Genomic DNA, 27975 nt, shown 5'->3' on the forward strand with positions numbered 1-27975 from the left:
GCGGGGGGCTTAGTCAGTGGTCAGTTCTCTAGCTTTGTTGGGAACTCAGCCTACTCTCCTCCAATGATCAGACTTGTTCTGACATGCCCCCCTGCACAGCCATTCACTGGGAAGCTCAGTGTGCTCTTGCTTCTCCTCCCCCCAACTCGTATGCAGCTGAGAACAGGGGGAGCAGAAGGAATGTGATCACTTCTAAAAAGGGGGTAAAAAAAGGTAATTTACCACAGGCAAGAAAGCTCAGCAGAAATGCTTAAAAAGAACCATACTTAAACCTAAAACATAGAACTTTTTGTCACTCTAAAATATTTATTGGCCTCCCTCTTGATTGAACATTTTAGATCGTCATGAAGATCAAGGTTCATTCAATTGCTTGTATTTCTTTTGGATATGGGCTTTGCCCTTCTTTGGAGCATTCCTGTTCTTGTACTGTCACTCATTTGAGAGATACGTGAGTGGTCTGTCGACCTTGGTTTTGTAGGATGAGCTGCCTGTTTTCTAAACTTCAATACAGTAGAGTCCACACCCTCAAAATTTTTAGTTGGCTTCAAAGTTAAAAAACAGAGGTTCCATATTACAAAACAAATCATTAAAAAAACACCAGCATCCAGAAGATCTGGCCATGTTAAAGAGAGACAGTTAGTTAAAGACTGCTGACCTTGGTACAGGGAGACTAGCAAAAGCCATGCCATAGATATTGCCAGAACTTCCCCATGCATAAAAAATGACGGGCACTTCATAATGCAGACAGATAGCTAGAGACTGCACTATACACAGAGACTAAATACACTATCAAGAGACTATCCCATGCAAACTTCCTCTAGAGACTGCGATAGAGACTGTCCCATGCAAACATCCTTTAGAGACTGCGATAGAGGCTGTACTATACACAAATGTTGCCAAAGACTGTTATTTTTGGGATAGTGTGAGAAGATGTTTTTTCAATGTTGTATGATCATTCACTAAGAGCAGTCAAATTCAGGAAACCATTTGCAAAAAGGTAATTATTAAGATATCACTGTTTATATGAGTGACTGGCAATAACAAGAATTACTCTCTTGAAAAGGGATGTATTTCTTAAAGAAAAGCTGTACATCTAATCAGTACATAGCAGCCACGTACCACTATATGAATCACTTAATTTAAATAAACTTTAAAAAGGAATCTTTTCGGATATAAGTAAAGCAGGTGCTATTGTGCCTGAGCAGGAGGGGCATGAATTTAAAGGATAAGTTCACCTTTGTGATGTGTAACATGTTCCAGACCCTGCCCTCTCTACCACTGATTCCCCATTTCCCTGTGACAGCAGGTAGGGGTTCTTCTCCCAGCACCCATTGTCACTTATGAAAACAGCACAACTGTGCGAGGCTCCGCCCACATGGCTGCATCATTCATTCACAGGTTCCTGTGAATGAACAAAATATGTGTACTGTCTGCCCCGTGGCAGACAGACTGGTAGTTTTAATGGGCTTCGGGGGAACTGATGAGGGCTCTTGTACTTTACTGACATGTCCCTCAGCTTTCAAATAGAAGTACAGGCTGAAAACCAGAGGGCAGTGTTGCCAACAGCTCCCAACACCCCCCCCCCCCCCAAGTGAAATTTACTGACAGGGCACCCAAAATGTACCGCAGACATGATACAAGAGGTGTTAAGAGACTGCAGACATGATAAAAGAGTTGTTAAGAGACTGCAGACATGATACAAGAGATGGTCAGAGACTGTGGACATGATACAAGAGATGCTCAGAGACTGCAGATATGATACAGGAGATGGTTAGAGGATGCGGAGGACATGATACAGGAGATGATGCAGGAGATGGTTAGAGGCTGCAGAGGACATGATACAGGAGATGGCGAGAGGCTGCAGAAGACATGATACAGGAGATGGTTAAAATCCCAGCAGTGTCTGCCGCCTCCTGTTGGTCTGATGTAACTGTCTGCTGGCCTGTCTGTGCCTCCTGAAGTACATTCGTGCAGCACCAGTTCAAATGTCCTTCTCCAGTAGTCCAATAGAAGCAGCCTGTGCTCACAGTGGCAGAGTGTAAGGATGCGGGGGTCTGCCGACCGTCGGTCTCCGGGACTCTGGGAGGCCTGATGCCCACTCCTGCCATTCATAAATGGCGCCAAGCTACATAGCTTGGCGCCATGATGTTACTGCATATGCGCCCGTCTGACAACTGCCGAAAATGGCCAAGTTTGCTCGAAACCCGGCTAGCTTGCAGCCATTATTTTTTTTCGTAACAGATATTTACAGGCTGCCCGTAATTTTGGCAACCCTGCCAGAGGGGCCCACATTGCACCCGTGATCTACTGATCACAGGTACAATGCTTTCTAGGTTCCTGTAGGAAACAATAATATTATATTTTTTGTAAAGATGAACTTAGTCTCTAGAATATCAAGTCTTCTGCATGCTTTGCTTCAGGTAAATTGCTCACTACATATAAATGCCAGGATTGGGAGAGTACACTTTTAAAATTAAGTCAACAATTACATGTCTCAAACTTCTTACAGGTTCACTTTAACAATGGATAAGTGTTATCTTCAGCTTCAGATATCTTTTAAAGTCATGATTATTATCCTAAGTGTCTACTTTAAATTTAGCATTACATATATTCTTCTAGAATGGAACATAGTAGGTGAGGTTGAAAAAAGACACAAGTCTCTCAAGTCCAACCTATGTGTGTGATTATATGTCTGTATTACATTATATATCCCTGTATGTTGTGGTCATTCAGGTGCTTATCTAATAGTTTTTTTTAACTATCGATGCTCCCCGCTGAGACCACCGCCTTTGGAAGGAAATTCCACATCCTTGCCTCTCTTACGGTAAAGAACCCTCTACGCAGTTTAAGGTTAAACCTCTTTCCTTCTAATTTTAATGAGTGGCCACGTGTCTTGTTAAACTCCCTTCCGTGAAAAGGTTTTATCACTATTCTGGGGTCACCAGTACGGTATTTATAAATTGAAATCATATGCCCTCTCAAGCGTCTCTTCTCCAGAGAGAATAAGTTAAGTGCTCGCAACCTTTCCTCATAACTAATATCCTCCAGACCCTTTATTAGCTTAGTTGCCCTTCTTTGTACTCTCTCCATTTCCAGTACATCCTTCCTGAGGACTGGTGCCCAGAACTGGACAGCATACTCTAGGTGCAGCCGGACCAGAGTTTTGTAGAGCAAGAGAATTATCGTTTTATCTCTGGAGTTGATCCCCTTTTTTATTGCATGCCAATATTCTGTTGCTTTGTTAGCAGCAGCTTGGCATTGCATGCCATTGCTGAGCCTATCATCTACTAGGACCCCCAGGTCCTTTTCCATCCTAGATTCCCCCAGAGGTTCTCCCCCCCAGTGTATAGATTGCATTCATATTTTTGAAAGCTGTTTCCTGGGAGTTACTATTTATCATCTTTGAGCAAATAATAATATACTTATAGACTTCATCAAGAAAATTTTTTAATATAGTGTATATTTATATACTTTCAATTAAATCAGGAATATGCATTCAGTAGCACTTTTGACATGAAAGTAATCCATCACTATTTCTTTTTTTTGCTTTCAGTTTACTTGAGCTTTCTTAATGTATCCTATTAAATATTTTGATATTAAATCTGTTTCACCTAGTTTTATTTAGCTCATGGCATGAACTAAGTTTACTTTTTATAATTAGCAAACTCTAATTCAAGCTGAAATTAGGCATAACCCACATGTAGTCTTCTTTGGAATTAATGTTGCTGAAAATATTGTTCCTGCAGGTTTAAGAGTCATTTTTAAATCTACTTTTACGATGACATTTAATTTGCCTCAGATTGTTATGCCTATCCGAATGTCTGCTCAATAGGTGCAATGAAATTAATATTTAAGAAAAGAGAAGACATCTGTTCAAAGCTAATTGTGAAAATTAATAACACAAGAAGTAGCTAAATGTAAGAATTTAGACTATCATTCTCTTGGCTGAATTATTAAATTTTTTATCTATATACAACAAAATCACAGTTGGCTAAATCTTGCCTTGTACTTGTACAAATTATTGGGGCAGCAGATACCAATTAAATCCTAATGCTGCGTACACACGAGCGGACTTTTCGACCGGACTGGTCCAATGGACCGAGTCAGGCGGACAATCCGACCGTGTGTGGGCTTCATCGGACCTTCAGCGAACTTTTTCTGTTGAAAATCTGACAGACCTTAGATTTGGAACATGTTTCAAATCTTTCCGACGGACTCGAGTCCGGTTGAAAAATCCGCTCCTCTGTATGATAGTCCGACGGACGAAAACCGACGCTAGGGCAGCTATTGGCTATCAACTTCCTTATTTAGTCCGGTAGTACGTCATCACGTACGAATCTGTCGGACTTTGGTGTGATCGTGTGTAGGCAAGTCAGTTCGTTAGAAAGTCCATCGAAAGTCCGTCGAAAGTCAGTTGGAAAGACCGTTGGACCTTTGCTGCCGAAAAGTCCATCCGTGTGTACACAGCAAAAGACAGATTTCAACAAAGGATGAGCCGAACACCCCCCCCCCCCGGTTTGCACCAGAACATGCGAACAGGCAAAAAACTGGGACAAACACACGAACTCTGTTAAAGTCTATGGGACACGAACATGAAGAATCAAAAGTGCTCATTTTAAAGGCTTATATGCAAGTTATTGCCATAAAAAGTGTTTGGGGACCGGGTCCTGCCCCAGGGGACATGTATAAATGCAAACATTTTTTTTTTAAAAACTGAAGTTTTTTCGGGAGCAGTGATTTTTTTAATGCTTAAAGTGAAACAATAAAAATGAAATATTCCTTTAAATATCATGACTGGGGGGTGTCTATAGTATGCCTGTAAAGTGGCACAGTTTTCCTGTGTTTAGAACAGTACCACAGCAAAATGTCATTTCTAAAGGAAAAACTGTCATTTAAAACTGATCGTGGCTGTAATGAATTGTTGGGTCTCGGCAATATAGATAAAACTCATTGAAAAACGGCAAGGGCTTCCCCTATTTTGTAGACGCTCAAACTTTTGCGCAAACCAATCAATATACGCTTATTACGCTTACGAAATTACGAATCGTTACGAATCAACAGAAACTTAAAGAAACAAAACAAAACAAAACAAAATTATTTGTTGTGCACTTGTCTAGTATCTGCAAAAGGGATAGCCACTGACCCCCAAAAACCGGAAAATTTATTATCAAATACTTACTGTAATTTTCCTTTCCTGATGGACACCGTGGCAGACTACGTGTGGGTTGACCCCGCCTCCTCTCCAATGCTATAGGACCCCATACCCATAAGAGTAAGCTCACCTTTCAGGACTGCGTTCCGTAACTAGCCGACTCTTAGACCCAATTTCTCTTCTTTTTTTTTTTTTTTTTGGGTGGGAACTCCGTCTGCCATGGAGTCCATCAGGAAAAGAAAATTATGGTAAGTATTTGATAATAAATTTTCCGTTTTCCTGATGGACTCCATGGCAGACTACGTGTGGGAAATAACTAGCCAAGCCACACGGGAGGGTATGCTGAACCAAAAAAAAAGGTTTTAATTTGCCCCGTCAACCGACAGGACTCTTAAACCAAAGTTCAAAGAGGAAAGAGAAGCAGGTTCTATGCAATAGTGCGACATAAAGGTATTGATTGAGGCCCATGAGGCCGCTTTACAGATAACATCAGGAGCCACGTGTCGGGCTGCTGCCCATGAAGCCGCCATGCCTCTGGTAGAATGTGCCATCACCGCCTCTGGAGGAGCCAAGCCCTTAGCCCTGTAAGCCTGCTGAATGAACTGGACGATCCAGGCCGCAATTGTTCTGGATGAAGCTCGCTTCCCTCTGTTCATGCCAGAGTGCAAAACGAACAGGTAGTCAGAACATCTGAAGGAAGAGGTAACTTGTAGGTATTCCTTCAATATTTGGCCTACATCCAAAGGATGTGTCTCGGAAGACGCTGGGGACCTGAATGTAAGTAGGACGATTTCTTGGTTATCATGAAACACCGAGGTAACTTTTGGGTTTGAGCCAAGAATAGGAATGAGGACCACCCGGTCTGGGAAGAAGGTCAAAAAAGGTTCCTGACAACCTAAGGAGCTAATCTTGAAAACTCTCTTGGCCGAAGTGATGGCAACTAGGAAAGCAACTTTTGCAGACAATTCCTTGATAGAGAGTGGAGCGAGTCCTATGGTACTGAGAGTAGACAGATAATTAAGGAATTAAGGACAAGAGGAAGATCCCATTTGGGGAATCTTGGTTTTCTTTGGAGCCTAAGTCTTGTTGCCCCCCGGAAGAACTGCCAAATTAAAGGATGAACGGCCCATGACGTTCCGGAGAAGGCAGACAGGGCTGAGACCTGGACTCTCAGGGAGCTGATGGAAAGAGACAGATCTAGGCCGGACTGAAGGAAGCTGAGGATATCCTGGATTCCACGGTTTCTATATGACTTGCCAGCAGAAGAGGAGAATTCAACGAACTTGGCCTGAGGGGAAGAGGCATCGGATCCCGGAAGCTCAGCTGGGTCAGGAGGGGAAACCATGGCCTGTTCGGCTAGTAAGGTGCTATTGCCACCACCTCAACTGCTTCTGCTTGGAGTCTCTGCAAGAACTTGAGGATGATCGGAAGAGGGGGAAAGGCATATGCCCTGTTGAAGTTCCACCGGTCTGACAGGGCATCTATTCTGAAGGCCTGGCTGCAACGGCCCCGTGTGTAATACTTCCTTATTTTGAAGTTGCAGGGGGAGGCAAATAGATCCACTTCAGGATCGACTCCCAGGGACAGGGTCCACTCGAACGTCTGCGCATGGAGGGACCACTCGTTGTTGTCCAACTGCTTGCGGGACAGGAAGTCTGCTTGAATGTTCTGAGTCCTGGGGATAAAGACTGCTGAAATATTCGCTAGATTTTTCTGGGCCCAGGACATGATGGGCTCGTCTTCAGGAGGGTGAAGCTCCAAGTGCCCCCTTGCCTCTTCACATAAGAGACCATTCTGGTATTGTCCATCCTCAATAACACTGACTTCCCCTATCAGGAGATGAGTGAAGGATTGAAGGGCGCACCAGGCCGCCCGAAGTTCCAGGACATTCGAACCCGGGTTGTGAAGATGGGCATCCCATTTGCCTTGTGCAAGTTCTGACCTGCAGAGGGCTCCCCAGCCCGAGCCGCTGGCATCGAATGTGACCGTGACCCATGTGATGGGGACAATGGAGTTGCAGGTGAGGAAATTTTTGCGTTGAAGCCACCAGAAGAGGCTGTTCCTCATTGTTGGAGTTATGTAAATTAGTTGATTGACTTCCCCTGAATTCCATTGCTGGAGAAGCCCCGATTGAAAGGGGCGTAACCTCCACAGCGCCCATTTGACCATGGGGTCGTAGAGACCATCGTGCCTACAATTTTTAGGCATTGTGAGGCCTTCAGGTGCGAGGGGCCCAAGGCCCAGAAGATTCTCTCCCGAATGACCGGGATCTTCTCTACTGGAAGGGAGATGGTGTCTTCCACTGTATCGAACTGGGCTCCCAAGTATACCAGACGCTGAACTGGATCTAGATGGGTTTTCTCCAGGTTTAGGAGCCAACCGAAATTGGTTAGAGTAGATATAACTAACACCCTGTGGACTAAAGAGTGCCTGCCCTCTACTCCAATTCCTCCTGAAATCCCATCCGGGTTTGTAGGAGCGTGCTTCTCTTGATCGCTCAGTACTGCGTCTTCACCAAGGCCTCTTCTGACCGAGCAGACGCCTGTCCTGGGGCAGAAACCCCGACTTCCCACCCGTAGCTCCGGATATAGCACTGTCTAGCCTGTTGCCGAACAACGAGGGCCCTTCAAAGGGGATCCTACACCAGGCTTGCTTGGATGCTGGGTCGGCAAGCCAAGGGCGCAACCACAATGCCCGTTTAGCTGTGACCGAGGACAGCATAGACCGGGCCAGAAGACGGATAAAGTCGATCGAGGCCTCCCCCAGGAAGGCTACTGCCAGCTTCAGTCCCTGAATAGCTGAGCCCCGGGCCAGATCTTCTGAGACTCCTCTAAGTACAGAGTCTACACTTTCCGTCCAGGCCTCCATGGCCTTGGACATGGCCGCAAGGGCCAAGGCTGGCTTGCAGGCCATTCCAGCAAGACCATAGATTCTTTTGAGGTCTTGGTCTATCCTTCTTTCAAGGCCGTCTTTGAAGGATAGCGTGTCCTCTAAGGCAAGAGTAACATGTTTGGCTAACCGCATCAGCGCTGCGTCAACAAGGGGAGCGTTTTCCACATGTTTCACTTCCTCAGCCTTGAAGGGGTACAATCTGGAGGTTTTGTTTGACATAGAAACTTTCTTGTCTACTTTGCTTCATTCCTCATCAAAAATGTCCTTCAATTCGGGAAGGAGCGGAAAATTGGAATGTTCCCTCCCCAATTGCTTAAAGAATTTTCTCTGCTTCTCAGGGGGCGCTTAAGTATTTTCCCACTTAAGGGCCTCCTTGACCGCCTTGATTAGTGGGAAAACCAAGGAGTAGTCAAAGCCTCCAATGAACTCATCTCCCTCCATCTCGCTGTTCGAGGAACCAGGGGAGGCATCATAGGGCTGAAAATGGCCGGGATCCTCCAGGGCCTCGTCAGCCAGGGAGCCAGATATGGTGGTAGACTGGCTCTGCGTGTGGGATGTACCCAATTCTTTTAGGGATTGCTGCACCACACGCTTGACAAGAGACTCCATGTGTTGTTTTTCCATCTCTTTTTCCCCAACCGTCCAAGTATAACAGGGATCACACAGGAATTTGCCCTCTGGGACTCTGGTCCCACATCCCCAGCAGGCTCTGCGATCAGAGTGGCTATCATGGGAGCGGTGACTAGAGGAGGAATGGGAACATCTCCTTTGATTGGAGGAGGAATGGGAACATCTCCACTGGTGGTGGGTCCCAGGCGGAGAGTCCCGTCTGGACCTGGATGATGAATGTTGCGGCCTGGCAAGGTTTTTGTCGACTTGAACCACTATTTGGCGGTCAGGTCTAGCAGGGCTGTAAGAGAAAAAAGGGGGGGGAGAATTCAGCGCCTTCTTTCCAACCAAAGAACAATCAGCCCATCCCCCTCATCTGCACGTACCTCGTGCGTGGGGGCTGGCCGCACAAAGGCGGTGACTTGTCCATGACCCCTGGATGAACCGCCAAACTTGTATGCAGAAAAGGAGCACACACACCACTGGGCGACACCTAGGTAACCTAGAACGCACCAGGGAGACAAGTGAAAGTAAAGCCCTTTAAAAAAACCTTTTTTTTTATGAAAGTAAAAAAATTATTTTTTTACTTCCCCTTTAAGAGGGAGCAACACACGAAAGATGCTAAGAAGTAAGGGCTCACCTTGTCTGGTATGGTGGTGGGCTTGGGGAAGCTGTCGCTGAACTACCCACAGGTTTCCCAACCTGACAGGGCCTGACAGCAGTTTAAAACCCCTGCCCGTCCTGACGTCATTGCCGGCCCCCATATCGCACCTGCGCCTTAGGGGCTGGCCGGACGGCGCCTGTGCGGCCACTGGACACTCCACCGCACTGCGCATGCGCGAACCAAGCCTCGGTTTCGCCGAGGCCTCCCGCATGCGCAGATGCACGTGGCGGCTGAAAAACAGGAAGCACTGTGGCGTTCTGGAACGCAGAAGCATTCCAGGAGTCCTGAAGGCCTGAAATGACTAATGGGGGGAAAGACACAATAACACATATACACAGCTGCCTTGGAGATATTTGGAAGAAAAAACTGCAGACCTTGCCAGCCTTGATGAAGCCTGAACGCCGTCCATCCTGGAAACTTGGATTTCTTTTTCTTTTTTATTCTTTATTTGTTTTTTTCTCAGTACAATTTTTTTTAAAATAAGGTAAGTATTACGGTCAAGAAAAATGTATCCAATATATTTTCTTCTTTTCAACATTGTAATACATAGCCTCAAGATTTACCCTGACCCCCCACTACTTTTCCCTCCCCCTCCCTAATAGGAAATTAATCTCTGTATATATATTTCTATTAACTAACTATTTCATTCTGTATTTAACTTCCGTTATTACAACATCTCTTATCTTAGTTTTAGGGTTACTATAGAGTTGTGTTCAGACATATCTCTACTAAGTTATCTAGAGTGAAAATGCCACACTTATCTTTTTTATTCAAATGGTTCATAGTTCTTACTCTGTCATCTCCCCTCTAAGGGGGATCCCATTTTGACTAACCAAGGTCTCCACATCCTTTGAAATTCCTTGAGATTTTCTCTTTTTATATAGACTGCTTTTTCTTTCCATATAGTCTCATTTATAGTATTAATTCATTCCTTCAATACCGGAGGTATCCTCAACTGCCATCTCAGAGCAATAATTTTTATAGCTTGAAATAAACATCTTAGTATTGCTACTGTGATACTCCACCCCTTCCCTGCCTTCTTCTTACATCCTAATATGCAGAGCCTAGCCTCCATCTCCAAGGTTGTCCCATAGATCTCATTTATGATATCAACAACCCTCTCCCAGTATCGCAATAACTTTGGACACCTCCATACCATATGCATAAGGTCTCCGGTCTCCTGGCATCTGGGGCACTTAGCATCATGTCTCTTGCCATATTGAACAGGATCTTAGGGGTATAGTAGGCTCTGTGTATCAGCATCAGGTGAGATACTTTCTATGAAGGGGCGACCGATACCATCAGGCCCATTTCCAATATCCCTCTCCACTGTTCCTGCGATATTTCCCCTATATCCTCTTCCCATCTCTCCCTATCATTACAGGGATTCAAACCAACAGTGGCTCCTTTACATAGCTGCCATATAGCTTGGAGATGAGCCCATTAGTTGTATCTGCCTTAAATATCTTTTGGAAAAGGGGGGTTTTATTCCATTCTAATGCTTGCATCCTAAATTGAGCTTCTAAAGTGTGTCTAATCTGTAAATATCTATAAAATAAGTAATTTGGTATATTATATTCTCTTCTCAATTCCAGGAATGTTTTTAAAGTATTCCCATCATATAGCTGAATCAGCCTTTATGCCCTGTGTTTCCCATTCTTTAACCTTTCCTATTAACAGCAACTCCTGTAAGTTCTTGTTATTCCATAGAGAGGTATGTTCGAGTATCCCGGTATATCCCATCTGTTTTTTGGCTGCTTTCCATACTTTTATTACCATCTTTATTGTGGGGTTTCTATGATAGAAAGAATCCGCCTCCAATGCATCCACTATTGTATTGTGCAGGGCTCCTGAGAGCATTATTCTCCCATTTGGACTACCTCCTCCTGAGATATCACATTCAATGAACTGCTGCAGCTGTGCTGCCAGATAGTAACTCTCGGGGTGAGGTACTGCCAATCCCCCCTCCTCGGTTGGTAGCTGCAGCGTTCGCAGCCGGATCCTAGCCTGTCCCCCTTTCCAGATTAACTCTCTGAAAAGAGTTTACATTTTTTTAAACCATTTTTTACATATCCATACTGGAGAATTATGTAGCAAGTACAATCATTGTGGCATCCATATTTACATAGTTACATAGTAGGTGAGGTTGAAAAAAGACACAAGTCCATCAAGTCCAACCTATGTGTGTGATTATGTGTCAGTATTACATTGTATATCCCTGTATGTTGCGGTCATTCAGGTGATTATCTAATAGTTTCTTGAAGCTATCAATGCTCCCCGCTGAGACCACCGCCTGTGGAAGGGAATTCCACATCCTTGCCGCTCTTACAGTAAAGAACCCTCTACGTAGTTTAAGGTTAAACCTCTTTTCTTCTAATTGTAATGAGTGGCCACTAGTCTTATTAAACTCTCTTCTGCGAAAAAGTTTTATCCTATTGTGGGGTCACCAGTACAGTATTTGTAAATTGAAATCATATCCCCTCTCAAGCGTCTCTTCTCCAGAGAGAATACGTTCAGTGCTCACAACCTTTCCTCATAGCTAAGATCCTCCAGACCCTTTATTAGCTTTGTTGCCCTTCTTTGTACTCGCTCCATTTCCAGTACATCCTTCCTGAGGACTGGTGCCCAGAACTGGACAGCATACTCCAGGTGCGGCCGGAACAGAGCCTTGTAGAGTGGGAGAATTATCGTTTTATCTCTGGCGTTGATCCCCCTTTTAATGCATGCCAATTTTCTGTTTGCTTTGTTAGCAGCAGCTTGGCATTGCATGTCATTGCTGAGCCTATCATCTACTAGGACCCCTAGGTCCTTTCCCATCCTAGATTCCCCCAGAGGTTCTCCCCCCAGTGTATAGATTGCATTCATATTTTTGCCACCCAAATGCATTATTTTACATTTTTCTACATTGAACCTCATTTGCCATGTAGTCGCCCACCCCATTAATTTGTTCAGGTCTTTTTGCAAGGTTTCCACATCCTGTGGAAAGGTTATTGCCCTGCTTAGCTTAGTATCGTTTGCAAATACAGAGATTGAACTGTTTATCCCATCCTCCAGGTCGTTTATGAACAAATTAAATAGGATTGGTCCCAGCACAGAACCCTGGGGAACCACACTACCCACCCCTGACCATTCTGAGTACTCCCCATTTATCACCACCCTTTGAACTCGCCCTTGTAGCCAGTTTTCAATCCATGTACTCACCCTATGGTCCATGCCAACGGACCTTATTTTGTACAGTAAACGTTTATGGGGAACTGTGTCAAATGCTTTTGCAAAATCCAGATACACCATGTCTATGGGCCTTCCTTTATCTAGATGGCAACTCACCTCCTCATAGAAGGTTAACAGATTGGTTTGGCAAGAACGATTCTTCATGAATCCATGCTGATTACTGATAATGATTATTTCATTACTAAAATCTTGTATATAGTCCCTTATCATCCCCTCCAAGAGTTTACATACTATTGATGTTAGGCTAACGGGTCTGTAATTCCCAGGGATGTATTTTGGGCTCTTTTTAAATATTGGTGCTACATTGGCTTTTCTCCAATCAGCTGGTACCATTCCAGTCAGTAGACTATCTGTAAAAATTAGGAACAACGGTCTGGCAATCACTTGACTGAGTTCCCTAAGTACCCTCGGATGCAAGCCATCTGGTCCCGGTGATTTATTAATGTTAAGTTTCTCAAGTCTAATTTTAATTCTGTCCTCTGTTAACCATGGAGCTGCTTCCTGTGTTGTGTCATGAGGATAAACACTGCAGTTTTGGTTACTGAAGCCCCCCGATTCACTCCTGAAGACTGAGGAGAAGAATAAATTCAATACCTTCGCCATCTCCCCATCCTTTGTAACCAGATGTCCTTCCTCATACTTTATGGGGCCAATATGGTCTGTCCTCCCTTTTTTACTGTTTACATACTTAAAGAATTTCTTGGGATTTTTTTTTGCTCTCCTCCGCTATGTGTCTTTCATGTTCTATCTTAGCCGTCCTAATTGCACCCTTACATTTCTTGTTGCATTCTTTATAAAGTCTGAATGCTGAGGATAATCCCTCAACCTTGTATTTTTTGAAGTCCTTCTCCTTTGCTTTTATATGCATTTTTACATTGGAGTTAAGCCATCCAGGATTTTTGTTCGCTCTTTTAAATTTATTACCCAGTGGGATACATTGGCTAATGCCCTTATTTAATATGCTCTTAAAGCAAACCCATCTCTCCTCCGTATTCTTTGTTCCTAATATTTTATCCCAAATTATGCCTTTTAGCAAGGTTTGTAGTTTAGGGAAGTTGGCTCTTTTGAAATTCAGTGTCTTTGTATTCCCTTTATGTTTCCTATTTGTGTGATTTATACTGAAACTAATTGACCTGTGATCGCTGTAACCTAAATTGCCCCGTATTTCCACATCCGTGATCAGGTCTGTATTTTTGGTAATCAGTAGATCCAGTAATGTTTTATTTCTAGTTGGTGCGTCTACCATCTGACCCATAAAATTGTCCTGCAAGACATTAAGGAACTGGCGAGCCTTAAATGAATGCGCGGTTCCCTCCGCCCAGTCTATGTCTGGTTAATTAAAATCCCCCATTATGATAACACTTCCCATCCTTGCTGCTAATCCAATTTGTGATAGGAGATCCGTCTCCACTTCCTCCCTCAGGTTAGGGGGCCTATAGCATACTCCCAGTATTATTTTCCCCTTAGCTTCATCCCTTTGGAGCTCTACCCATAAGGATTCCACCTCCTCTCTAGCTCCCTCAGTGATGTCATCTCTCACATTCACTTGTACATTATTCTTGATATATAGGCATCCCCCTTCCCCTTTTTTACCCTCTCTATCCTTGCGGTATAGGGTATACCCTTGAATGTTTGCCAGCCAATCATGAGAGCTGTTGAACCAGGTCTCTGAAATTCCCACAAAATCCAAATCCTCCTTGTACAACAGTATCTCTAATTCAACCATCTTGTCCGCCATGCTCCTGGCATTGGTGAACATGCCACATAGTTTAGACTGGTCGCATATTGTCCTCGTATTGGGTGTTTCGAGATTGCAACTAGGACTTGCTACTATACTCACCTTGTGTTTTTGTGCTTTGGTTAACCTACCACTAATGCCCCCAATACTACCCTCTGGAATATCTTCCACGCTGGCTATCTCTGTCTCTGGACCCTCCCCCCCATCGCCTAGTTTAAAAACCCCTCTAACTTTTTGGCCATCTTCATTCCCAGCAGATCTGCACCCTCCTCATTTAGGTGTAGTCCGTCCCTTCTATAGTACCGGTTACCAACTGAGAAGTCGGCCCAGTCCTCCAGGAACCCAAACCCCTCCTTACTACACCAGCTCTTCAGCCACTTGTTTACTTCCCTAATCTCCCTCCGGGTTTTTGTTTGTTTTTGGGTTTCTGTTCTTACTACAGACGATTTGTGAAGAACTTCTCTCAGATTGCTCAGCCCTTGAAAGAGATGTTACAGAAGCAAACAGATGGAGAACAACAGAAAACCCCGAAAGGAGGAGGCAGAAGGCCGAAGGAATCTATCCAGGACCAGTGGACCGTGAAGTGTGAGAGGTAATTTGAGAAGCTGAATGAGTTTGGTCAAAGCTCTGGTGCTGGCCTACGCTGACCCTTCGAAGCCTTACAAATTATATGTGGATGCCAGTAGAGACGGTATTGGGGGAGTGTTGTATCAAGAATCAGAAGGGAAGCTCCACCCAGTAGCATATGTGAGTCACAGCCTTACTCCCCCTGAGAAGAATTATCCAGTGCACAAGTTGGAATTCCTGGCCCTCAAGTGGGCTGTAGTGGACAAACTTTCAGACTACCTATATGGAGCCACCTTTGTGGCAAAAATGGATAACAATACCCTGAACCTATTTTCTATCCTTTGCCAAGCTGGACACCACTGGGAATCGGTGGCTAGCCGTTTTATCGGTGTTCCAATTCAGCTTGAAATATCGGCCAGGAGTAGGAAATAGAGATGCTGATGCTCTTTCGCGAAGACCATACTTCACCCATAATGATCAGAGAAGTTGGGTTCATTTACCTCCCAAAGGAGTACAAGTCTGTATAAGCACGGGGAGCAATAGGAGCTGAAGCTGTGGGGGTCACGCGTGAGGGAGTACCAAAACATTATTGCAACCTGACCCAGGTATGCAACCAAGAACTGCCTCAGCTGACTAAGGAGGACATGAGGAGAGACCAGCGGGAAGATCCGCTAGGGAACATAATAATTAAGTCACTGTCGACTAAAGACCCTCAGATACTGATGGATAGTCCCATTGAGGTCGCCAAGGTGATTCATAAAGAATGGGAGAGAATGAAAATAGAAGAGGGGATCTTGTATCGAAGAGGCCCCTCCGAAGAGGCCGAAGGTGTAAGCCAGCTGTTCCTTCCAGAAAAACATTGCTTGACTGTGCTAACTGCACTTTATGATGACCATGGTCATTTAGGCCCACATAGAACTTTCAAACTAGTCAAGGACCAATTCTATTGGCCAAACATGCTGACTGAGGTGGAAAGTTACTATCGCTCCTGTGGCAGGTGTATCCAGAGGAAGACTCTGCCAGGCAGGGCTGCTCCAATGGGTCACTTACAAAGTCAGGGACCTATGGAGTTGGTGTGCATTGATTTCCTGTGCCTGGAACCTGATTTGAGTGGGAGGAGTAATGTCCTGGTTGTGACAGATCATTTCACCCGATATGCCCAGGCCTTCCCCAACAGGGTTTAAAAAGCCAGCAGTGGCCAAGACTTTAGTAGAGAAATTCTTTGTTCATTACAGGCTCCCTCAACTTCTACACTCAGATCAAGGCTGGGACTTCAAAAGTAGATTAGTCCGCAGACTGTGTGAACTCTTGAACATAAGATTTGGAGAACTACCCCTTACCACCCTCAAGGTGATCCACAGCCAGAGCAGTTTAACTGTACACTCTTTTTTTTTTTTTTTTTTTATAAGATTTTATTAAAGATAAAAAGAAAAATACACATACATTGAAAATGAAAATGTTCATTACCTTCAGGGTAATATATATGTCATGAGAATACAAGTACAGAGTGATCTTTCATAACAAGAACATTTTATCAAACCTGATGTTCTCCTGAATTACACCATGTACCAAAAGGAGGGGTTAAACCCTAAAAGGTTGGATACGTAATATCTATAAAACTGAAAATAAAAGAGCAAACATAGAAATAATAACTTTGGTCAGGAGCGGTCAGTCTTGAAGCCTTAGTAAGAACCATGGATTCCATTTGGCATTATATGCAGGAATGGAGTCATGTAAGGTATGGAATATTTTCTCAGATATCATCATACAATCAACTCGTGAGATAATTTGTGCGAACGGGATAACAGAGGACTTCCAGTGAAGAGCTGTGCACCAGATCATAGCAATACAGATAGAGTGAATTAACCTCAAGAGAGGTTTTGTTATTTCAGGGATATCTTGAAAGAAAATGCAATGGTGAGGGGTGAGGCTGATGGGCTGACCCACTAGTTTATCCACCAGTTTTAGAACTTCCCTCCAAGTAGGTTGAAGTTTTTCACATTCCCAGAAGATGTGAATGTATGAACCCGAATGTGTGCAACCCCTGAAACACCTGGGAGAAGTTTGTGGGTATATTGTGTGGATACGGGATGGGGTATAGTACCATCTTGTCGTAAGTTTTATGGCTGTCTCCCTAATGGTTAGGGATTTAGTGCATTTGCGTATATTTAACCAACCTTTATCCCAGTCTATAGCATCCTGATCTAGGTTTAGTTCTTTAACTGTACACTCTTGAACATGCTGGGACCCTTCCACTATAGAAGAAACAGCATTGGGGAGACCATATTGCTGCAAGAGTCCACATCTATAATAGTACCTCAAATGATGCTACCGGATACTCCCCTTATAGACTAATGTTTGGGAGAGAGGCTCACTTACCAGTAGATCTAGTCCACTAGAATCCACTGATCACACCTCTGAAGCCTCTTACAAGGGCTATGTTGATAGGCTAAGGAAGAATCTAAAGGTACCCTATGAAAAAGCAAAGGAAGCCTCTCACATCAGAGAGCAAAGGAATAAGAGGAACTTTGATCTTAAAGTAAGAGTTCAAGATCTGCAACCTGTGGATCGGTGTTGTTACACAATCTAGGAGTGCCAGGAAAACATAAACTATCAGACCGATGGCGTTCTTAACCCTACATTGTTTGTCAACGACTACCGGGACTTCCTGTAAATCAGATCAGACCAGAAAGGAAGACAGGGCTTTTAAAAACTTGGCATCGGAATCACCTACTGCCTATTTCAGAGGCTGTACAGGTATCTTCCGCCCCTTATTCCGAGCCATCTCAGCCTCCAACATTGAGGTCTCAGGACAGAAAACCATGTACCCTCACATCTCTAGAAGAGGAAAATGATGATGAGGAAGTACCTTTGGATTGGTTGTGGGTCCACGCTATGGGAGATGATCCTCTAGACCCTGCAGCTGAACCAGAAGACTGTTTAGGGACAGGCCTCACATGCCTTATATGAGGCCATACCTTCTGATCCACTGTTGGAAGCTGAAGAAGTCAAGCTAGAACTCAGTGAAGTACTTGCTCTGGTTGAAGCACCCCTTCCTCTTACTGAAAGAACCGAAGGAGAGATAACACCAGAGCCTGAAGCAGAATCAGAACCTGTAATTGAACCAAAGCCCGAAATGGAGCTGGAGACTGAAGCAGAGTCTAAACCAGAAGCTGGAGGCAGCCAATGGGGAACAGAACAGGGACTTGATTCTGTAGAAGACATGCACTCTCGACTCAGATGGAAAATATGTCCCCCAAAGAGGTTGACCTATGATACTCTTGGAAAAAAACTCTGATGAACCCACTGCTCATGACCTTGATCCACCCCCTGACACTACTGGGTGGGCCACTGATCTACTTTTGGCCTGTAATAAACTTAATATGATTTCCTCCTCTGCTGATGTATATATTTCATTTTCAGAGGATCCTTCATTAAGCCAGTTATTAGCTGTTACCATCTCTAGTTTAGTAGACGAATGATTGACTAGCTCATGCAGTAAAGTGATTTGGATCATATCCTGTCTTTGAGGACCAAAGAATTTCAAGTGGGGGGAGGCTGTAGCGATATGGACTGTTACCAGAAAGCTTTGTTCCTTCCAGTGTTCTAAACATTGTTTGTGATTATTTGTGCAGCCAGTGACCTCATACCTGTGTGCCAACGGAGTGAGTTATGGGGTGTATAGTCATGTTTGAATCTGTTGCTATGCATCCCTGTATCTTAAGACTACAAATCCCAGGGACCCTTGCAGTGGCCTGAAGGTTGCTGGGAGGGATGATAAAAGGAGCTTAGAAGCACGCTCTCTTCCTCCTATGCCTGACGCAAGACGAACCTCTCTGTGTGACAGAGAGAGAGATCGCGGCCTACCACACAGAACACTACTTCCACCACTAGGCCTGAGAGGCCTAGTCCTGCTACCTGCTGTTGGATATCCTGTTACTAGCATCATTTACAGCGCCTACCCATCAGTGCGGACATGTGGAGAAAGTCAGGAGGCCAAAACAGAGGATCCGTTGCTGAAGTGTTGCCATCCGTGTTCCTATCTAGAAGACTGCAAATCGATTTAGGTTGTTGGTGAGAGAGCAACCTGCACAATCTTTGTCTATTCACTACCACCATTACAGAACACAGTGCGCACACATCTCTACCCAAGAACATTTTACTGCATTGCTGGAAAACTGTACTCAGATGCCTTAGGCCTTCACCACTTGGAATCTATTGTTTCATTTTCAACCAAACGGATTACAGTTAATACGCTCCAACTAGCTAGCGAAGAATAACAGATCTGCCACGTGGAACTCTACTGCCATTACTCGAAGAAGGCCTGTATATACATAAATATTTATAACACCAGTAGGAGATTAGCGCTCCCATTAAAGTAGCATAGGCTGTCTAAATTACATTCATCTCAATGTGGCCACATGTGTAATTAACTGAAACATCCACTAGGAGGTGACTTTGCATCTGAATATAGTGTATCCTTCTGTATATAGCATTATTCATTGTTTAAACACTGTTGTGTCTTCGGGAGGAGTTTTTTTGCTGAGTCGGTGCTGTTATCACAATTCAGCGCATTTACTCCTTTCTTTGTGAAATAACTTTTCATATTTGGTTCAAGTAAAACATTTCATAACCTTATACTACTGAGTTGCTTTATTCTTACTTTATAGTATTAACAGGATGTCTGAACCCAGAGTGTGAGGTGTCTTGGAATGTTCACTTGGTCATAGCCATGCAGATGAGCAGGTAATTCTCAGCAGTCCCCAAGGAGGCCGTACTACACATGTCAAGGAATACTCTACAAAAACAACCATACTAAGCCACATGCCTTCAACATGAATGCATAACTTGCCAGGGGGTACCATGTTGATGAGGACAAGGGCCTCTTCCCCACAACCCTGGATAACCCTGGACAGATGGCTGTGAAGATCAGTGAAAAGGTGTCCATAGACACCCCCCCCTACACTTGAAAGGTACATATTACCTCTACTTATTCACCGAAAAAACATAAAAAAGGCGAAAAGTGTAAAAAACCACACATACTTTTAAAATAATCCTAATTAAAAAAAATAAAAATAAAAAAGTCCCATGATATAAAGCAACCATCAATCACATTGCCCATGGATGCAGATACTTGTCAATTACAATAAACAACACCAACTGACCATCAAAAGAAAAAACCTGACAACTGTAAAACTGATTATGCTGCTACTCTCACTATGAATGTAAACAAAGGGTCAACTACGAGGACTGATTACATTCTGTAGATTACCGTTATTCACTGGTTTACTAGCTGACAGTATTGGCAATTTCAAAAAGCTTTTAGATGTTTTCCTTGGGAAGCAGAATATACACAGCTATGGGAATTGTTTGAGAATAATAATCACACATATTGGTTAAACTGGATGCACCTGTGTGTAACTACATAGTATGAAGCCATTGACAGGTAACTGTCATATTTAGTAGCAGTTAAAAATACCGTTACTGTACATAACGTTTTGGGTGGAGAAAGTAGCATGGAATGTGGAAGTTACACAAATCTTCCAAAATACTGTAGATTTGAAGGATGTCTTAAAGTTGTACATTGTATTTTATAACCAGCATGGTTTTAAGGGACATTCTGGTCACAGAGTACTTTGATAGCTATAATATTTCCTAGCTGAGAAATTACAGACAACAGCAGAACCCCAGTTTACTTTCATTTGATTAATGGTTAACAAAAATAGACTTCTGTTAACTGGCCTTACTAGGAGAAGTCGTAACCCCAAAATAGTGTCATTTTTGGTCAGAAAAAAAGCTGGCATTGCTGATGCACCCTATTTCTCCTCCTCTACTAATCCCACCAGAAACTTCAAATCTGGCTATGAGTTGATCTAGCAAATTAGTTTGAGCACTACATTTCTGCTTTCGGAGGTAGGGAAGATTATAGCTATGCTCAACTCTCCTTTGGTTTTATATCTCTCCTTGACCTCCCTCTAATCTATCTACAGTATCTATATAGAGAAGACAGAATTGTTTAAGTGCTCCATTTCTGACTTGTTGCATGTGGAGCCTTTTGTTCTCCGAAAAGTGGAACAGCAGTAACAAAATGATTAAAAGAGCTGAGCAAGAGGGTAGGGTTAGAGCCTTATCATCACTCTTGACAAGGCCATGCTACAGGCAGAGGACATCAGTAATGCAACAGCACCAACCTTCACTAACAGTTGATGTTTTCTGTAAGCTCAGCTCCAGTGAACAGTACAAAGATGATGTATCAGACTGCACTTGGGAGAGAAGGACATAAAAAATAGCTGCACTCTAAATACCCCAAAGTCCAGAGATCTGAGTCCCACCTCGTCAAATTACTTTGCACTGAAATCCCTTCCGTGTAATATAGTGACATTTTCTGGCATCAATTATCCCAGTATGCCAGATTCCATCCTCAATTGCTTTTTACTTATTTTTTATTTATTTTTTTATATACAGGTATATTTATAGTTTTAATTTCTTGTATATTTTTGGTATTGATGCAGTGTTTGGGCTGAACACAACAGAGGCCAGGCTACAATTCCTCAGCTTTACCAGCATAATCTTTCTCCTTCCAAGCACTCTGAAACCAGTGGCATTTTATTTTAAATTATGATTTATATCATTATAGGCAGAGCATTGGAGGCATAAAGGAGGGATAAAGAGGGAAAAAAAAAAAATTATAGGAGTGTACCCTTCCACAACAAAGGGCAAAGGGCAGGCAGGAGCAAAAGCAGGGGAATAATTCCTTTGGCCATGGGGAAAAGCAAAAGATTAATTGTAGAATCCTACAGCCATAGGCTGCCTGCCCTTCTCCAAATAACTACCATTCTAAAGAATAAAAATGACAGGCATGTCTAAAAGTAGATGTAGAGATAATACTGCCTGGAGGTAATAAATGCTAGTGGTATCGGGCACTGCTCCTGTGAGGTCTTCCTCCTCCTCTCTATACTCTACCTCCATCTCACTTTACACCTCCTCCCTTTCCTCCACTTATTCCTCTTTCTGCTTCCCCTGTTCTCCCTCTTTTACCTCTTCCTCCTCCGCCTCCTCCCCCTTCTATGTGTTTATGCAATGAGGTGTGCCTCTGTGCTGCTGTTTTTTTTTCACCAAGCGAGTAGGATTCCTGCACCATTTTGGCCCCTTTGGAGGAGCCGACTAAAATGGTGTGCTGTGAAGGTGTTCCACCTTTGTTCCCCCTATAACACACACTGTGTGGCTTATTAATTGTGATCAACCATAAAAAAACAACCACTACAACTCATTCTATACTTAGTGCAAAGTTCTTGGTCTGGAAGTTCCATTTTTAACATATTTTCAAACAGCATCATTTTTTTTTTAATTATTTCCATTATTTACATATTTACAATTTATTTAGGTAATTATTTTATCTATTTATTTTTCCTGAAAAGTAGGTTCACACTTGTGCGGGTGGTTGCTGTTCCCACACTCACAACCACCTGCAGCCAATACGCACTGCACTTTTACAGATATTCGGGGCTGCCATTCATTCCTAATGGTACACCCACATATCCAAACACACAGTGCGTTTGTGGGTGCGGAAAATCACATGGTGCAAAAGGCACCATGCAATTTCCCTGTGGCTGTGGTTTTAAAAAGCTGCAGGGACCTTTTCCTTGCATTTTCCACAGGTACAGTAGCACATTTAAATGAATTATCATCAAAAATTAACTTTTTGTTATAATTTTTACTTCTTTTTAACTCATAAGGCCAACCCTGCCCAAGTCAAGCAAACAGAGACAGTGCAAACTTGGTAAGTATTGGCAGCTGGGTAGAATGCTGCAAGGGGACACAAATGGATTTTGTGCGGCCTCTGCATTTGGTGAAAGATTTATTTCAATCTCCCTTCAGCCCTCACTGGATTTTAAATGTAAGTATTTCTCCACGGGCAAGAAAGGAAAGGCAGGTAGTGTCAAAAATCAAGCATACAATTTTACGATCATATATGCTGCCTGCCTTTCTCCAGAGTGAAACCTTGAAATTGTAAAAATCACTTACCAACACCAACCCAACCATGTCCAGTAATAACCCACTCATGCCAGGTTTCCCTTCCCCCGCTAGAGAGCAAAGTTGCTTGGCACTTTAACTGCTTCCATACCAGCTGGTGAAGACTGCTTTCCTTCAGTTTGTGGACCACATTACCATTTCCACCTGACAACACTATTTTTAGGTGTTTTATATTTACTTTTTTATCATTTGTATTTTTTTTTTCTCATAGGGCTGTCCATGCCTTATGTTTGCTTGATTTTACAATGAAAAATAAAATAGAAAAAAATAAAATGATTAAGGCTCTAACAAATTTGACTATTTAGGATGCACCACTGGCTGGAGGTCAGTATATGCCCAAGATAAAGGCCTGCTCTCCTACAGGTGTCACATGAGAGAGGGCTTTCAGTGCCGTTGGAGTATTTGTGACTGAAATGTTGACTTGCTTTATTACTAATAAAATCAATACATTTATTCTAAATAAAAACCAAAGTGTTTTCCCTCTTATTCTCGCTGTTGTTGCCACTGATGCCAAAATTTCTGCCTACTGGCATTTCTTCTCTTCCTTCTTTTTCTTCCCTCTTAAATCTTAAAAAAACTAAATGTTTTTGAAATATTACTCTCTGTGCCCTTTGTCTGAAAAAATGGCATATTCTCATTGGCCTGTGCTTATTTTAAAAATGTGGTGCCAGAGATGCCAATTTGCCCAAGACCCAAGGTCCAAAGCCTAAGGAGCTGCCTGTTATTTCTTAGCACATCCCCCAATTGTGACTGACTTTTGCAGAACAGCTTCCAAGTTGCAGCCCTTAGGTACATTGAGGGGCATATTTGTAACGTAGTGAATGTCACTGTTATTTAAAACATATGCACCAGGGAGATTTGCATGCAGTGAATCTTTGAAATACGAGATTAACTCCTTTATAAATATTTCCCTAAGGTTGCATTCACTTGGGCATTTAGCCATGCTGTGAAACCCAATGACAAGAATCGACTGATTTCTGCAGCTGGGATTGACAGCTGCGCAAAGATAGCTGTGGCTGTGGAGCCCGTACATTGCAATGACAGGCTGTTGGCGGCTGCAGCCATTCGTGATTGCACAGCCAGTGATGGTGATCTTAGATGGACAGACACAAAGTGTGCGCACAAAGGTAATTGTTAGCTGTATGAACAGGCAGAAATAACTGGCTGCAGACAGCCTGTCATTGTATTGTACGAATTAGTACTGAATCAGTAAATTCTTGCTCCTGGCATTTGCAGCATGGCTCAACGCCTGTTCGAATGGTGCCTAAGACCCGTACAAAAAAAAAAAAAAAATGTGACCAAAAAAAATCCTGACTTGTGTTTACACATTTTTGCCTATTTGAATAACTCATATACCACCCTGTCTCTCTGCCTAATTTATTTTACAAGTATATATGAGATATTATTGTAGAAAATACATCTGATTTCTTCCTGTCTGCACAGTTTCAGCTATTCTGCCTAGGTACATTAAACTACCACTTTGCTGCTGCTCATTTTTTTCTGCAGTGTCTCTTGGACATTATACTTTTATTTTCAGTGTAACAAAACAACTGCCTTGTGTCTAAAGCCTCTTCAATCTGAAAAAAAACTGCCCTAATACTTAAAAATATTTAGTGTAGCAAATCATCTGCCTTGTTTGTGTTTCCACATTTTAGCCTCTTCTACCTGGTCACATATCAGTGCTATACTTTTGCTAGCCAATCCTAAAGTGGTTGTAAACCCACTTTGAAAAAAAAAAAAAAAAAACTAACACCTGCAAGACAAAGGCATAATGAGCTAGTATGCATAGCATACTAGCTCGTTATGTAATACTCACCTGAGATCGAAGCCCTTGCTGCAGTGCCCGTACACAGCACCAGCCGGCGACATCACTCCTGGGGGTTACTTCCGGGTATCTCGGCTCCAGCGCTGTGATTGGCCGGAGTCGCGATGACGTCACTCCTACGCATGCACGTGGGAGCCGCCGCTAACGGCACGCTCACTGAAGCAATGGCACATACGTGCCATTGCTTCAGTTTGCTTCAGTGCGCATGTGCCGATGACGTTGGCACATGCAAATACAGGGGATATTTCCTAAACCGTGCAGATTTAGGAGATATCCTGGGTAGCTACAAGTAAGCCTTATTATAGGCTTACCTGTAGCAAAAAGGGGTCTGTAAGGGTTTACAACCACTTTAACTAAACCAAGGATAAGGGCTAAAGCCCTGTTATTTTTGAAAAATTGATTATAGGATTCAGCAGGGGGTTGCAATGCATCAGGGGTGAGGGTGTGCCATGTTTTTGGAGCAAGGTGTTTTTACATTTTTTTTTTAACAAATAATGGGGTCAATTCACTAAGAGACATATACCGCATTAATTTTTGAGTTAAAATAACTCATGTGATATTTATTTCAAAAGTAGTTTTAAAATTCACAAAGAAAATGCAGTATTCGCCAAATGCATTAAATATTCATGTTTTGCAATATTTAGCGTTTCAATTTTGAGTTATTTTTGGCATTGTTTTTTGCAATTATTTTTTTTGCAACACTGCACCAGAAGATACAAAGCAATATTGTGAAACAATGAAAACATTCTAGGGCACGGGTAGGCAACCCCCGACATGGGTGCCACAAGCGTCAAGCAAAGCCTCTTTTTCCGGCACGCGACTTCCTGCCCATCAGCAGAGCAGTGCAGGGAAGTGTCAATGAGACACAGCTTCTGCCGCACTAATGCATTCCAATCTCAGAATTCCCCATGCTGCACCTGCACTGAGGGGGAGGCACTATGCCCCCACACATTGTAAAAGATGGGAAACATCGTTTGGTTCAATAACTTTGCTGTAGCTGTGATTGTCAGGTTTTGTGATGGGGAGAGATTGGGTGGAGTACTGCTAGGGGGGCAGTCCTTGTTTCAAGGAGAAGGAGGACTGTGATTGGCCACTGCTAAAGCCAATCACAGTCCTGTTAGCCCCACCACCATCTGGAGGAAGATGACTCACTTGGTTGCCACTACCAATCCCAGAAAGAAGGGATTTCACTGTGATTGAGAAAACCACAGGTGACAGTTTGTGGAATTACTGTTGAGCTTGTGGGAACTTTGTTGAAATATATCTATATATGTATATATATATATATATATTATTCATATTTCAAGGGAATATCATCCTAAGTACCTGTTTAATTTAAACGCCTAGCTTAACCACTTGCCGACCGCCTAACGCAGATATACTGCGGCAGAATGGCACGGGCAGGCAAAATCACGTACCTGGTACAGTATGTGATCTGCCTCCCGCGGGCGGGGGGCGCATCGCACCCCCCCGTGCCTCGAGGCGGTCAGCTTCTTTAGGGGAGCGATCCAGGCTGAGGGGGAGACCACTCATTCGTGGCCACCCCCTCGCGATCGCTCCCAACAAATGAGAATCTTCTTCTGCCGCTGTATAGTAAACAGCGGCAGAGGAAGTGATGCCATCTCTCCTTGGCTCGGTATTTTCCGTTCCGGTGCCGAGGAAAGAAGACATCTGAGTGAGTGCACCAACACAACACACACAGTAAAACACACTAGGCATACTTATCACCCCCATCACCCCCCGATCACCCCCTAATCAACCCCCCCCCCCCCGTCACAGTGACAACAAGCAGTTTTTTTTTTTTTCTGATTACTGCATTGGTGTCAGTTTGTGACAGTTAGAAGTGGTAGGGCAGTTAGTGTTAGCCCCCTTTAGGTCTAGGGTACCCCCCTAATAAAGTTTTAACCCCTTGATCACCCCCCGTCGCCATTGTCACTAAGCGAACGTTTTTCTGATCGCTGTATTAGTGTCACTGGTGACGCTAGTTAGGGAGGTAAATATATAGGTTCGCCATCAGCTTTTTATAGCGTCAGGGACCCCCCATATACTACCTAATAAAGGTTTTAAACCCTTGATTGCCCCCTAGTTAACTCTTTCACCAGCGATCACCGTATAACTGTTACGGGTGATGCTGGTTAGTTAGTTTATTTTTTATAGTGTCGGGGCACCCGCCGTTTATTACCTAATAAAGGTTTAGCCTCCTGATCGCCCGGCGGTGATATAACTAGGGTCAGATAGGGTCTGCGTCACCCCAGGCAGCGTCAGGTTAGCGCCAGTACTGCTAACACCCACGCACGCACCATACACCTCCCTCAGTGGTATAGAATCTGAATGGATCAATATCTGATCCGATCAGATCTATACTAGCGTCCCCAGCAGTTTAGGGTTCCCAAAAACGCAGTGTTAGTGGGATCAGCCCAGATACCTGCTATCACCTGCATTTTGCCCCTCCGCCCAGCCCAGCCCAGTCCACCCAAGTGCAGTATCCATCGATCATTGTCACTTACAAAACACTAAACGCATAACTGCAGCGTTCGCAGAGTCAGGCCTGATCCCTGCGATCATTAACAGTTTTTTTGGTAGCGTTTTGGTGAACTGGCAAGCACCAGCGGCCTAGTACACCCCGGTCATAGTCAAACCAGCACTGCAGTAACACTTGGTGATGTGGCAAGTCCCATAAGTGCAGTTCAAGTTGGTGAGGTGGCAAGCACAAGTAGTGTCCCACTGCCACCAAGAAGAAGACAAACACAGGCCCGTCGTGCCCATAATGCCCTTCCTGCTGCATTCGCCAATCCTAATTGGGAACCCACCGCTTCTGCAGCACCCATACTTCCCCCATTCACATCCCCAACCAAATGCAGTCGGCTGCATGAGAGGTATTTTCTTTATGTCCTCCCGAGTACCCCTACCCAACGAACCCCCCAAAAAAAGATGTCGTGTCTGCAGCAAGCGCGGATATAGGCGTGACACCCGCTATTATTGTCCCTCCTGTCTTGACAATCCTGGTCTTTGCATTGGTGAATGTTTTGAACGCTACCATACACTAGTTGAGTATTAGCGTAGGGTACAGCATTGCACAGACTAGGCACACTTTCACAGGGTCTCCCAAGATGCCATCGCATTTTGAGAGACCCGAACCTGGAACCGGTTACAATTATAAAAGTTACAAAAAAAGTGTAAAAAAAAAAAAAAAAAAACACAAAAAAATATATAAAATAAAATGTAAAAAAATAGTTGTTGTTTTATTGTTATCTCTATCTCTA

Source organism: Aquarana catesbeiana, linkage group LG06, assembly GCF_042186555.1.
Source record: "Aquarana catesbeiana isolate 2022-GZ linkage group LG06, ASM4218655v1, whole genome shotgun sequence".
Taxonomy (NCBI): Eukaryota; Metazoa; Chordata; class Amphibia; order Anura; family Ranidae; genus Aquarana; species Aquarana catesbeiana.